The 15340-nt window shown below is 31.4% G+C and overlaps 1 long non-coding RNA gene across 1 annotated transcript in view; it reads right to left on the minus strand.

The window, feature by feature from the left end:
- LOC143042601 (uncharacterized) overlaps positions 1 to 15340 on the minus strand; it is a 39050-nt gene that overhangs the window by 2385 nt on the left and 21325 nt on the right. The window lies entirely within an intron of this gene.

Here is a 15340-nt window from a genome sequence, read left to right on the forward strand (position 1 = left end):
AGAATAGATGTGGTAAAAGAACTGATGATTTTGAAATTGGATTTGTGCCAATATCCAAAATCTAAAGTCTAAAAGACATGATTAGATTTATCATATCAAAGAACCCCATATATGCAATTTTTTAATGAATTTAAACAAAGTTTAAGTTTGGACCCCAATTTGAATCAACTTGAAAACTGAGCCCAAATCATAATTCTAAACATGCTAAATGCATGATAACATTTAGCATAGAAAAAAAACCTTCAATAATATTTTAATAAACGAACAAAGTTTTTTTTGCCCCCGTGATCTTTTTTGCAATTTGAAAACGAATATTAACAATCTAAACATATACAATATAAGAAGTATTTAACCCAAAAAAGTACAATACACCGTTTGATTTTGCATAATATCAAAGAACATCAATTATTCAATTGTTTTATGAAATCAAGTTTAAATTTGGACCCTTTTGCTGATATAGACCAATTTAAAAACAAGCCAAAACATTTGAAATTGGTAAAACAATAAGCATTGGAAACAAATATATAATTAATTTTACAGCTAATTTTCTAAGGCATGTAAATCTAAGACTTCGGTTAGCTTGCATGGTTTGTATATTGTACAATTGCAATTGACATAACGTCTTATCAAATTTAAAAGTACTCCATAAAGGTTCAAATATGCCTATATTTATTGTTTGAAGATATCAACCTTAATTACAAAGCTTGAATCAATATTTATACAAACAGAGCAAGCAAACCTACCAAAGTTTTACTCTACACGCATTAGGAAAATAGCTGTAATAATGGTAAAAGTGTTTTTTTCAAAAATGAAAAATACAAATGTAGTCTTCAGGTTTACCATAAATGCATGTGTACTATAAATGAGGATCTCAGTGTCAAGCTGATAAGAACACATATTTTTTTCTAGGTTTAATTCTTATAAAGAGAACAATTCCAATGATGAGTAATGAAAATTTTGTTGTGTAAATTGTACTGATATGGCCCTTAATTGATCATAAAATAATAATTTGAGTGTTCTGTGTGTTATTTTTACTTTTTGTTTACCAGATTGAACTTTTAAAATTGAAGGGTTAATCTAATTTATTGATTATTTATCATGTTTTTACAATAAAAAATGTAACTGGTCAATTTCCAATTTCTATATTATATGATTATATTTCACAAATAATCACTACACGAAAAGGCAGATTTACAACTATTTGGACAGTCATGTAAATGTTTGACAAATGTAACTACTTTTCTGCAAGATATATTTGCGGACCTGCTAATGTATATGTAAATGAATTATTCCTTTGACATTATTTAGGAGGTCGTCAAAGATATGCTAAAGATAATTATTTTATTTCCATAGCTTTAGTCATTCTCCAAAGATATGTAAAGAAATGCCATAGATTTGCATGCACTTTCCAAGATAGGAGATATATGCAAAGTTTAAAATTTGCATAACTGATTTACAGAGGTGTGGGCAGTTTTGAGAGACCGCGGTTTATAAAACATTTACGACCAATGTAAATGCTGACAAATGTTTGTGTTATATTTGCAAACGTTTGTCGATATCGTTCATGTATGTAAAGAAATGTATTTTATTTACTAATACTTTCCAGTATTGTAGTTATTTTGATAAATATTGATATTTGCAATATATCTTTACACACGTGTGCAAAGTTTTGAGAGACCGCGGTTTATAAAACATTTACAACCAATGTAAATGCTGTCAAATGTTTGTGTAATATTTGCAAACGTTTGTCGATATCGTTCACGTATGTAAAGAAATGTATTTTATTTACTAATACTTTCCAGTATTGTAGTTATTTTGATAAATATTGATATTTGCAACACATCTTTACAGACGTATGCAAAGTTTTGAGAGACCACGGTTTATATAACATTTACAACCAATGTAAATGCTGTCAAATGTTTGTGTAATATTTGCAAACGTTTGTTGATATCGTTCATGTATGTAAAGAAATGTATTTTATCAACTCCCAAAAAATTAGAAAGTGTCTTATATATTATAAGACATTTTACGTATTGATGGTTTCAGAGACCGTGAAAATATTTGAATTGATTAAGTAGATATTGTTCTTCCCGAATCCAAACCAGAACTTTTTGAAGTTATGATATTAAAAATGGCAGGTTGCTTTTTAAATGTCGGACCGATGATATTTTTTTCTATTTGAATGGTTAAAAAAATCTTCAAAGCTTTTATCCAGAACCAAGGAAACTATTTAAAACTTGAGTGAGGATTTGTTTAAATCTTGCTGGTATAAAAAAACACAAATGCTGTAAAATGTATTTATCTTTCCTTACAGCAGGGTTTACAATTCGATATGCTTGTTTGTATCAGAACGGAAACTTTAACTTATACGACGAATTGTAATAGTAAATTGATACTTTTTTTATAGCTTAAAGACACATAATGAATGGGTTGGTGGATTTATTTGTGTAAACGTCCAGCTGCAAATGCTACACGAATCTCAGGTGTAGGGAGAAATGCACTAATATAATAACACTGTACTAAATTGTAAGCAGCATTACTTTATTACTTTTTGTACTTCAAATATGAAAAAAAGACGACGTAATTCAATGACAGTATAATTATTAGAATAAACTCTAAACCAGAATAAATAATGATCAAATCGATAAAAGCGGTACGTTTTCTCAACCCAAGGTAAAGTACCAATATTGGTGTGGAAAAAGTTAGTTTAGTTTCTGCTTATTTGTGATCTTTTCTCATTTTAATCAAGAGAATAATTGAATTTATTTTTCTTCAATATAACTTAAGCCAAGGCGTGTGTTTTCAATGTTTTGCATGATCGTATAATTTGAAAATACACGAGTATGCACATACATGTACATGTATTTTATCAGAATGATTATGATAACAATTGAACATGCATAATAATACAATAAAGAAAGAAAGAGCATTAATCAAGTATCCGTCAATAGGTGGTAAATGTGTCACTTGTATGTAAATGAATGGATTTTCCCGACTGTGAAATGGTTCATCTTTTAGCACTACAGGGTTCCTTAACAGGAAAACCGTATGTGTTAATTACCAAAATTGATCAAATAACGCTAATTGGGTATAATAAAATCCAGACGTTCTCACTGGGGTAAAGCTGATGACCGTAACTGCATTCACGGTCATCCCAAGATGTCGGATGAAAAATTAGGTCAGTTTCTGTATTGTCTGTTAAAGTGTTTCTATATCATTTTCTTTACAAATTATACATTGAAACGATGTAAATTTATAAAAGAATCACTCGAAAATCACTAATTACTTCCGAGAAATGTGCATGAAACGGGAAATTCGATTTGAAAAAATTGTTAAGATGACCGTAAATCATAATCAAAATATTTTCAAGATGACCGTAACATAAAACAAGGATGACCGTGATTGGTAAAAAGATGACCGTAACTTGTAAAGGATGACCGTAATTTGTAAAGACTGACTGTAATTTATATAGGACGACCGTAACTTTTATAGGATGACCATCAATTCTAAGAAATATCCGTATTGTATTTAAAGCTTTTTTGTTGAGTTTGTCGATCTCAATAGGGGCTCGGTAAGCGGATATAAATATGTGTCATAATTTTTTTTTAAACTATAATATAATTGGTCATATTTAGGATTGATAACAATGATAGTAAATGCATATTTCTCGTAAACAATGAAATATTTATTGATATCGACGTTAAAATTTTAACACAAATTGACAGCGATACGACGAAAATTTGAAGAAACATGAATGTGTCCCTAGTACACAGATGCCTCATCTACATTATCATTTTCTATGTTTAGTGGACTATGAAAATTGGATAAAACTGTAATTTGGCATTAGAATTAAAAAGATCATACCATAGGGAAAATGTGTACTAAGTTTCAATTTTATTTAACTTGAAGCTGGAAAAACGGACAAACAAACAGACGAAGGGACGAACGTACGCACAGACCAGAACAACATAATGCCAATAAATGGAGCATTAAAAACATTAATAATACATACGAATATTTGGTAATCGAGCCCATGTGTATGGTTCCAGAGGAAACAGATTAAAATCTTAATTTGTCTTGATATATGCAGGCGGAAACACTTTTGAAATAGAACAAAAGAATCGAAGCTCTGTGTTTATCGAGAAAGCGATAAATGTTAACTGTAATGTTTGATATAGTAACAAAATTTTAAAAAGTTAATAGATTGAAACAAATAAAACGACAATTTTCTTATTTTAAAAACACCATTTGCATAAGTTTTCAATGTATCTATTACATAGTAATGCAAAACAATAAGATATCAAGTCGACGACATGGTTTTTATCGGAGCCTTTTATAGCTGACTATGCGGTATGGGCTTTGATCATTGTTGAAGGCCTTACGGTTACCTATAGTTGTTAATGTTTGTGTCATTTTGGTCTTTTCTGGATAGTTGTCTCATTGGCAATAATACCACATCTTCTTTTTTTATATATTATAGTATCTATAAGTTGGATGTAGAAAATGCATAACCTCCGAATTTTTTTTTTATCACGGACGGAGAACATATCAATCTTTTAGTTCAGAAATTTTCGTGTCTACCCTTCCATTATGTGAAACAAGAAAAAATTCCCCAAAAACAGGTAACGATTGTATCGCAAAGAGAAAAATCGAGTGCACCTTTTTATGTTAGGACATGTTTGGGGTGTATATTTTGTCTTTAAAACGTACAAAGCAAGAGTATTTTATATAGCATCTCGCTTCAGATTCTATCATTATTATATATCAAAGCTACAGGTTGACTTTATAACGTAAACGACAGTACGAAAAGATGAAATATATGGGTCAAGTGAGATACCTATCTAATGAATCATAAAAACAGAGTAGGTGTGTTCGAATAGCTATTTTTTCTAAGTACTTGACAACAGTCTTTTAATTTGGATGATGAAAATGGATATCTTCGAAAAAATATGATTTTCTTGTGTGTGATAACTAGGGTTTATAATCTTCAACCACTGAAAATGTTTAGTCTGCCCTTCCACGAAATATTTAATTAGAATTTTTTTAAATGCTTAAGAATTTTCAAAAATTCCATCTGACATCCGAACAGACAATATTTTTAAGTTGAATCAATGCAGTCAAGATCATTAACTAATGCTCATTAGCTAGTAGATACATTTGTCTTTTAAAATATAACTGACATATAACGATCGATCGTAATGGTGCTATGTGGATAAATTTATCAGTTTTCAAGAGCAAAATTGGCAGAGCGTCATCCCTACAATGGCTTCCATTTCTACGATTGTGAGCATGAACTGGCGTAATGGGGAGATAATTTTGAAGAAGTAGAATCTGAATAACATTTCTGTATATATACAAATTGACAACGTTCCGCCTTGTGATACGCTTTTCGTACAATACTATTTCAAGGATCTACTTTGCTGGAGCTCACCTTCACTCACTAATTCTCATATAACCGTGAAATTCCTCGTCATTGGGTTTGAAGTGTCTAAAATTTGCCATTTGTTTTGTTTCTACAAGCTTTAGGGTGTTTTTTCATGCCATCATAACCAAGAGAAAAGAAAAAAACTAACAGCAAAGGATTAAATTATCCAGAAATTTCATTCCAAGTGCATGGAATGTAGGACCGATGCAGAATGTCTATGTCATAATTTAAATTATATATAATTGTACTTACAAATGGCAATTAATTATTTGTTTATACCAAATAGCTACTAGTAATTTATTATCACTAAAACATATAGTTTTCGGTCAAACATTTCTTTCCGAGCTGATTTGTCCAGTTTCAAAATTCTGATCTCCAAAAAATTGTCGTATCCTTCAATGTAATTTACGAGTCCATAGGCTTATTGCTATGCTAGCACATAATATAACAGACAATCACTAACATTTTCGTGTTCATTTTACCCTTGTATATTTATATCATAGAGAATAATTAATTTTATCCCATATTTCAAAGTGAAAATAAAACTAGAAACAAGGCATTCAAAAGTTTTGCCTATGTTAAGTTAAGATTGTAATCATACGGGACATCGTCCTAGACAAATTCATCATCTATACAACAAGTTACCGTGTGAATCTTTAATTATTAACTCTAACAACGAAAGAAAAATATCAGAATCATGTCCCGAAACTAAAGCAACTCTCAAAAATGTCAATTGAAAGCCGCAATGTAATCTACGAGTCGTAATCTACGAGTCATGTGATCATAGAAAAGGGGTGTATCGATGAAAAGGGAGTGTAACGCATGTAAATATCTTTCCTTTCGACCACTTCTATCATTCCGAAGTTCCATTGGCGGCATGGTTTAAATTGATGACAAAAAAATAACGCATCCAAATTGTTTACAATCAGGTAAGTCAAAATATTTTTACTATTCATATTTTAGTACAAGTAACAAGTTTTTTAATTACATATTTTCAAAATCGATTGTTTGTTTTGGCTTTGCAATGTCAATAATTGATGATCATGCGTGAAAAATTTGCGATCACGAGTGCAGAAATGACACAATTAATGTCCCGTAAATTTCAGTGTTTTGTCCCGTAAATTACAACAACTTCAGAAGTAAAAAAATGAGGTTTGACAGGTTATATGACTACGAATGAAGATTAGTTTAGAACATGTATAAACAATTATCTTCTTATATTAATCGGAAACATAACAAAATTATCAAAACACTATTAAAAGGTTAAGAATAATACATATAAAGAACATTAAAAATGTTTTTTACAAGCTGTACCGATTCTACTTTTAAATCGTCATCTATTATCTTTTAGCCTGTTATTCCATAGAATATCTGATTGTTATATGCTATTATTCAAAATTTGAGACTAAGATAAGTTTGTTTGTGATTACTAATGACAAAATACAATGACAATTGTTCCTGTTTGTAGTCTCGTAAATTACATTGTAATTTGATGTGCACAATTCTCATCTTTGAATGAATTTTTGTTATTTCATCCCAAACGTCATTTAAAATTTAATAATACATTTGTTTTGAAAAAAAAACAAATATTATTTTAACATCAGTTCAAATTTAAAAATACATTTGTTTTGATAAAAACAAATATTATTTTTCAGGTCAAAATGGCGAAGTCTAAGTCACAAAGGATGAAAGAATATAGAGAAAGGAAAAAAGCGTCTCTAGGAGAGAAGTGGTTGATACAAGAAAGTAATCGAACCAGAGAATATTATAAACCAACAAGTCAACTTAACAGTAAAGAGAAGAAAGCAAGACGTGAACGGATTAGGGATAACGTTTCAGCGTACAGAAAACGACAAATAACATTGCTCAATAAAAACAATAATGTTGCACTTTTAAATGAAGCCGATCTAGATGAACCCAATCCGGTTGTTTTAATTGCAGATGAAAACGGCGTTTCGTCAACATCCACAAACCAGCCATTGATTGTAAAAATGCCATTAATATCTGCAAAAAGTAAAGGAGGAAAGAAAAGAGCTTCGCATGCATTAAAACGAGCAACCAATGAGATTCGTAACTTAAAGACACATAATAAAAACCTTAAGAAAAGTCAGAATACTTTGAGAAAAAGATTGGAACGAGAGAAGAAAAGGAACAGTGAAAAAAAGAACACACCTCGAAGCAAAACTGATGCACTTATCCAAAGAGCCGGTCTGACACCAGGCACAAGGAATACAGAAAATATAAGAAAGAAACTGTTATATGCAGAATGTGTATCAAAGGATATAAGAGAAACATCAGAAGAAAATCCTACAAAGAGAAAGCTGGTTGGAATCGTTGTCTCAGGAAAATTCATGAAAAAATACAAGATGCTTACTGAACTGAAGAAAAGTACGAACATCACATGGAGAACACAGGCACAACGTTCAAAGAAGCTGAACCATGAAAGACAACCCAGGAATATGTTTCCGAGACAAAAAATTGCCAGTGATGTAGAACAATTTCTTTGAAGGGATGATAATTCAAGATGCATGCCAGGCAAGGCTGATGCTGTTAAGTATGGGAAAGTCAAGAAGCAGAAACGTATACTAAATGATTATTTACATAATATTCTAATTAAGTTTTGTGCTGAACATACCTACCGAATTTCACTGGCAACTTTGGCACGTTATAGACCAAAGTATATTTGTCTTGTTAACTATGCATCTAGAAATACGTGTCTTTGCCAAAAGCATCAAGACTTTGCATTAAAACTTCGATGTATGAAGCAAATGGGTGTCACAACCTGTACTAGTCCAGACCAGTACGTAACTATGCATAGAGATAATGGCATACAAGAAGATTTAGAAAAGATAACACTAGAAAAAGTCAATTACAAGCAGTGGAAAAAGGTAAAAATTGTTGATGGTAAGGAGAGGATGAAAATAGTAGATATAGAATTAGGAAAAGACGACTTCAAAGTTGAAATGGTGAAGCAATTTGAATGCTTCACGTGCCATGTTGATAGGGTCAAAGCGCAGTATACTGCAGTAAGAGACATGAAAAAACAACTTCCAAACAACCACGCACTTGTCCAAATGGACTTTGCAGAAAATTATTCTTGTCAGACCTTAGAAGAAATACAGTCAGCATACTGGAATGCTTCGATGGTAACTTTACATCCAACTATTACATATATTCGTTCAACCGATGGTTCCATAGTCCATTTCAGTACGGTTTATGTTTCCAGTATTCTTCAACATAATGCCAGCATGGTGTATGCAATAATTAAAGATCTTATCAATCACCTGAAGGACGAAAACCCTGAGCTTACCAACATACATTTTTGGACAGATTCACCTACCTCGCAATACAGGAAAAAATCTATTTTTGACCTGATAAGTTCCTTCGAAACCAAATTCAGTATCAAGGCATCATGGCATTATTTTGAATGCGGTCACGGAAAAGGACCATGTGACGGCATAGGTGGCACAACAAAGCGGAACGCTGATAATGCCGTCAAACAAGGGAAAGCTACCATTCAAGATGGACACGATTTTATGGCATGGGCATTAAGTGAATCAGCCAGTCAAATAAGTTATAGATACATATCTACAGAGGAATTTGAAAACAGTAGAACAGAGATTGAGAATAGACTAAAAGAAATCAAACCAGTGAAAGGTACAATGAAACTTCATGCTGTTGCTGCTATTGCTGATGGACGGATCCTCACGAAGGAGACAACATGCGTATGTCAGGAATGTTTTGGAGATGATGGATTTAACGAAACAACCAACTGTAATTGGACTGTTCAGTCTGTTCTCAAAAATCGTGATCAGTTGACACCAGATGTCCATCAAACGGAGATTGATGAAGTTGAAATACAAAACAATGAAGTACCAACAGAAATAGAAATATCTTTAGATGATCAAATTAAGATAGGGTCATATGTAGCCGCGATATATGATAACATTGTTTACATGGGTAAAGTGGTGGAAATAGATGCACCTGAAAAAGAAATGAACATATCTTTCATGGGTCGAGGAAAACTGGAAGGACATTATAAATGGCCTAGCACAGAGGATACTGTTTGGATAGATTTCACAAAGATACTTTGCAGAGTTAATGACCCTACTCCGACAGGGAGATCTAGGAGAGTTTTTGTCTTTCAAATTGAAGATGTTGCTGAATCCGAGAGACGTTTCAGAGAATATTTACACTCATGAAGCCTTTTGTATACATAAAAATCACGACTTTTGCTATGACGTCTTTGTCTGGACATAAATAGTGAAATATTTGACTATGATAAAAAAAATGTAATTTACGAGCCATTGTGGAAAATCTGACAAAAATATCAATAGCGATGTTTTTTAACAATACAATTTAACAAGTACATTAAATTAGTGCATTTGACTATCGTAAATGTATAGTAAGACCTCTGCTTGGTTAATTTAATAATTGTAATCTACAAGCCAAATATATGTAATTTACGAGACATTATTTTATAAGGGTAGCAAACAGTTCAGTACACTCAGATTGGATTTCAACAATAAAATTATCACATTATGACCCTTAGTAGATGTCTAAAAAGCTGTTGTATTTCTTAGGTAAAGCCTTAATAAATCGAGACTTAATTTGAAAGAAATCTTTTGCAAAACTTTAGTTGGGCAAATTTGTCTGCCATCTATTTCAATCTGTTAAAATTATTTCATTCAGAATTTTGTTCATTGTTTGAGTTTTATATGTTACAAAGGAGTTTTTCTATTCATTAAATTGGCTGTATTTGTCACACAATGTGTTTTGGTTCATTTTCAATTGTTAACTTCACAGGCGGTCATCGACTCGTAAATTACAAAGCCCTTCTTACCCACCTTCCTGTTGGAATGGAAAAAAATATTAATTTTTATGTGATGCTGCAGAAAATTTGGGAAAACGTTCTATAGATATGTATGTTACTATTGGAACACAAGCCAAAGTAAATCTAACCAAAAAAAAAATTCCGACCTTAATCCTTGAAATATCACGCTTATGTGAGAATTAGTGCACTAGTTTATTCGAATGATATTTTCAAAATATTTCTGTTATTTTATTTGCACGACAAAATGAAAGACGATACACTATCAATGGGTGTACATGCAATTTTTTGGCAATTTTGAAAATGTGTATTTATTATATGTCATTAAAAGGAATCCCAGAAAAAAAAAATCTTTTGTCGAGCAGGTGAAGACTGTGCACCGCATTTTTTTCATTATGCTTATAAGGTGTCATTTTATCGCGCTTTTGTAGCATGTTTTCCCTTCCTGTTCATTTGCATGACTTTTGGCAAATTCATTTTAAAAATTAAACCCTCTACTGTAAAAAAGATACATATGGTAATCTTTGCATTTGAAGCACGTCTTATTTTCTTCTACCTATAGGATAAAACTCTCATATTAATATGTGTATACCAACACGATTAATCATTTGATACAAAAAGATAGTTATATAAATACGGATATTTCTTAGAATTGAGGGTCATCCTTTAAAAGTTACGGTCATCATTTACAAATTACAGTCATCTTAAAAGCAGTTACGGTCAGCCTTGTTATGAATCGCTGTTTCTGTCACGGTCATCTCGATTGTGATTTACGGTCATCTTGGCGATTTTTTCAAATCGAATTTCCCGTTTCATGCACATTTCTCAGAAGTAATTAGTGATTTCCGAGTAATTCTTTTATAAATTTACATCGTTTCAATGTATGATTTGTAAAGAAAATGATATAGAAACACTTTAACAGACAATACAGAAACTGACCTAATTTTTCATCCGACATCTTGGGATGACCGTGAATGCAGTTACGGTCATCAGCTTTACCCCAGTGGTTCTGAAGAGATTAATAATATAAACATATGTACAAATCATGCCAATTATACGCAAGCCAAGAATATTGCAGATAAAGACATCGGGATTATTTTTATAATTAAACATGCAGTTTGTATTCATGAAAATGTGTTAATACTTTGAAAAAGGCAAATAATTTAAAAGTTTACGTGCTAAAAAATTAAAGAAGAAATTAGAACAGTAGCATAATTTGTATCTGAATTCTGTTGAGGATAAACACCATTTCATATTTAAAAGTAGAATGTACACGTTTACAAGCTTATTATATAGAAATATGTTGAAATTATATACAGAAAAAAGTTTTTTAAAACAATTATCTTTTGTATATAAAAACAAGCATTCTCGTTTCTCCGCTTCTCTTATATAGCAGATTTAATAAATTCGATGCAAAGCAAATAATTTAACCTTTAAATTGAATATAATCTCCAACATTAATGGAAAAAAATACATCAATTTCCATAAACTTCCTTCTATTATATTAATCTGATTATACAGTTATATATGAAAATATTTATTCAATTCAGAATAGATATAGAAAATCTTTGTCCTTTTTGTTTTCCAATCTTGACTTTATCCTATTTAAAGATATAATGATCTCAAGAAATATTCCCATCCAGTACATGTATTTGTTCCAAACGAAGGCTCCAAATTTTAAAAACATTTTCTTATCAAGATTGACATTTAATTATTTCAAACTTATATAATGTTGTTGCTGAATGATGTAAATGTTATTCGCCAATATCGAAATCTACCTCCATTTTGTCATAAGTAACAACATATTAAAATTTGAAAACCTTTGGATGAAAGGTTCGTAGATTATCGAACGGAAACGATCGCCCGCTCGTCAGCAGTACAACAATAAATCAATAACGGGACTGGAAATCTGGTAAAAAAATAGCAAGTCATAAATAAATGTAGAATACATCCGGTATACTGTCATCCTCATGTATATGTCGTATACTTGTTTTAAAACTGGTGTTTGTCTTTGAGTTTCTTTTTGTTTTTACTCAATGTCATCAGAAGTGTGTCGGCACTGATCAGTGGCGGATCCAAGGAGAGGGGGGGGGGGGTTCCGGGGGTTGGAACCCACCTTTTTTTTGCCGATCAATGCATTTGAATGGGAGCATAAAGTTGGACCCCCCTTTTACTCTGGGCTGGGACCCCTCCCTTTTTTTAAATGGCTGGATCCCACTAACTACGCACACAATCCAAACGTTTACATCATACAGAGTATCCTGTATTTTGTATTGTATCAGGATGTTGATTTTCTTTTTAATTATCACAACTAACAGAATGTTTAACCTTTCTTGACTGCTGCACAAAATGTGTTTGTCAGACACAACAATTCAAATTGCACTGTTTCGTCCTGTAAATGCATGAAATATTTGCCACCGTACTTTGAGCAACCATCTATCAATCAATTCAAATTGTACCTCAATATCAATGTTTACCAAATTACGTTATTCCGTAATATTATTAATTCGTATACTTTATCAAATTTGATTCGCATGTTAAACTATATTTTCCAAGGTAGAGAGAAAACGGCGGATAGCAAAAAGCATATTGACCGGCAAAATGCATATTGCACGGTTATTTCAGTTTAGAATATCTAAAAACCGATATACTTTGTGACGTCATGTAATGAATTTCAGGATATTGTTTAACCTTTTGAAACAAATGATATCTGTGATCGATTATTTGACGAAAAAAAAAAAATCTTCAAATACACATTTTGTGAGTCAAAGCTTGACAACCTAGACGAGGTTGAGTTCTCAAATTTTGTTAAATTACCACCTTTAAATAGAAAAGGTGCAAAGCATAAATCTGGTGGCATAGTGGTCTTTGTTAAAGAGTTTTTATATTCAAATATTGAAGTTCTTGAATGTTCTAGTGAAAATGCATTGTGGTTTATTGTTAATAATATTTTATATGAACCTGTTTTATTTGGTGCATGTTATATACCACCTGAGAGAAGTGACTATAGCTCTATTGACATTTTCGATGTTATAGAAACTGAACTTTTAAAGTATGCAGTCGACAAAAACTGTAAAGTCTGCCTTCTTGGCGACTTTAACGCGCATACCGAAAGAAAGATGACTTTGTTGAAATGAATCACTATGTTAGTGAATCAGCTCAACTTGACAAGGAGATTAAGCAGAATTTTGACTTTGTAGACTTAGATGCATTAGGTATTTGTAAAAAACGTTCTAGTCTGGATAAATCTGTAGATAATTATGGAAATAGATTATTATTGTTATGCAAAGACTTAAATTTATTGATTGCAAATGGCAGATTGTTCAATTGTGTAAAAATATTGGGGCACTTACTTGTAAAGAATCGACTGTTGTTGACTATTGTATTATGTCTCCTGAATTGTTTACAAATATTTTAGATTTTGAAATTCTTCCTTATGATCCAATGCTAAGTGATGTGCATAATGCAATTTATATTGAAATGTCAAGTAAAGATACATGTATGCCTGTTGTTGAAAATATAAATGTTGATATTGATGATTCCTCTGTTGTTACTAAATGTAAGTGGGAAAATGACAAATATCATGAATTTAATGATTGTATTGATGAAGCTGTTATTCACTCAATTGTTGTTAAACTTGAAGAAATAGATACTGATCTGATAGATAATATTGTTGTTAATTCAATAGTTGATGAATGTAATTCTTTAATTTTACAAGCTGCCTCAAAATGTGATTTGTTATTGGAAAAAAAGGTCATTAGAAAGGTTGATAATTCTTTAAAAAAAAGAAAGGTTAAGAAACCATGGTTCAATAGAGAATGTGCTGAAAAACGCAAATTGTATCATAGAGCAAAAAATTATAACTGGAGAGTTAAAACTGCTGAAAGCAAGACAAATTTAACAGTGTGTAGTAAAGAGTACAAAAAGGTTTTATGTAATCAATATAGATTGTATAATAAGAATTTCATTAAGAAGTTAAAAAATCTTAGACAAAATGATTGTAAATCATACTGGAACTTACTGAACAGAGCATGTAGCTCTCAGACTAAACAGAATATTGTCAATAAAGTGTCTCTTGATTGTTTTTATAAACATTTTAAGAAATTGAACTCTGCTCAAGATGAAAATGATGATACATTTGAAAATATTGATGTTGATAATATTACTAGTTTAAATACTGAAGTGAATAGAGCTATTTCAGAAAATGAGGTGAGACAGGCTATTAAAGGGTTGAAAAATAATAAAGCCTGTGGAAATGATTTGATTATAAATGAATTTTTGAAGCATTCTGCTGATAAAATGTTACCAGTTTTTATTGCTTTGTTTAATATTGTTTTTGAATCTGGTTGTATACCAGACTCATGGTCTGAAGGTATTATTGTACCAATATATAAATGTAAAGGAGACCCTGCAAATCCTGATAACTACAGGGGCATTACGGTTCTTAGCTGTTTTGGTAAATTATTCACATGTGTGCTGAATAATAGGCTTAATTGTTATTTAGATAATTTTAATGTTCTCTGCGAAGAGCAAGCAGGCTTTAGAAAGCATTATGGTACTACTGATCACATTTTTAATATGAACTGTCTGATTGATCTTTACTTGCGATGTAACAAACCTTTATTTTGTGCTTTTGTTGACTACCGGAAAGCCTTTGACTCGGTGGATAGATGTGCATTATGGCACAAGTTACTACAACAATGTATTGATGGTAAAATGTTTAAAGTTATTCACAGTATGTATAAAAATGCCAAATCTTGTGTACGATTAGGTTGTAACACCTCAAGTTTCTTTTTTAGCAATGTTGGCGTACGCCAAGGAGAAAATTTGTCTCCTGTACTGTTTTCATTGTTTTTAAATGATCTAGTTGAATTTTTATCACATTCTTATGAAGGTTTGTCAAATGTTTACAATGCTGCTCATATTTTTCTTGATAATGATGAAATTGCTGTATACTTTAGATTGTATCTATTACTTTATGCTGATGACACTGTAATTCTAGCAGAGTCTGAATCTGAATTGCAAGCTGCCTTGAATGCCATGTATTTGTATTGCAAATGTTGGAAATTAGAAGTAAATGTTGC

Source organism: Mytilus galloprovincialis, chromosome 8, assembly GCF_965363235.1.
Source record: "Mytilus galloprovincialis chromosome 8, xbMytGall1.hap1.1, whole genome shotgun sequence".
In the NCBI taxonomy this organism is placed as follows: Eukaryota; Metazoa; Mollusca; class Bivalvia; order Mytilida; family Mytilidae; genus Mytilus; species Mytilus galloprovincialis.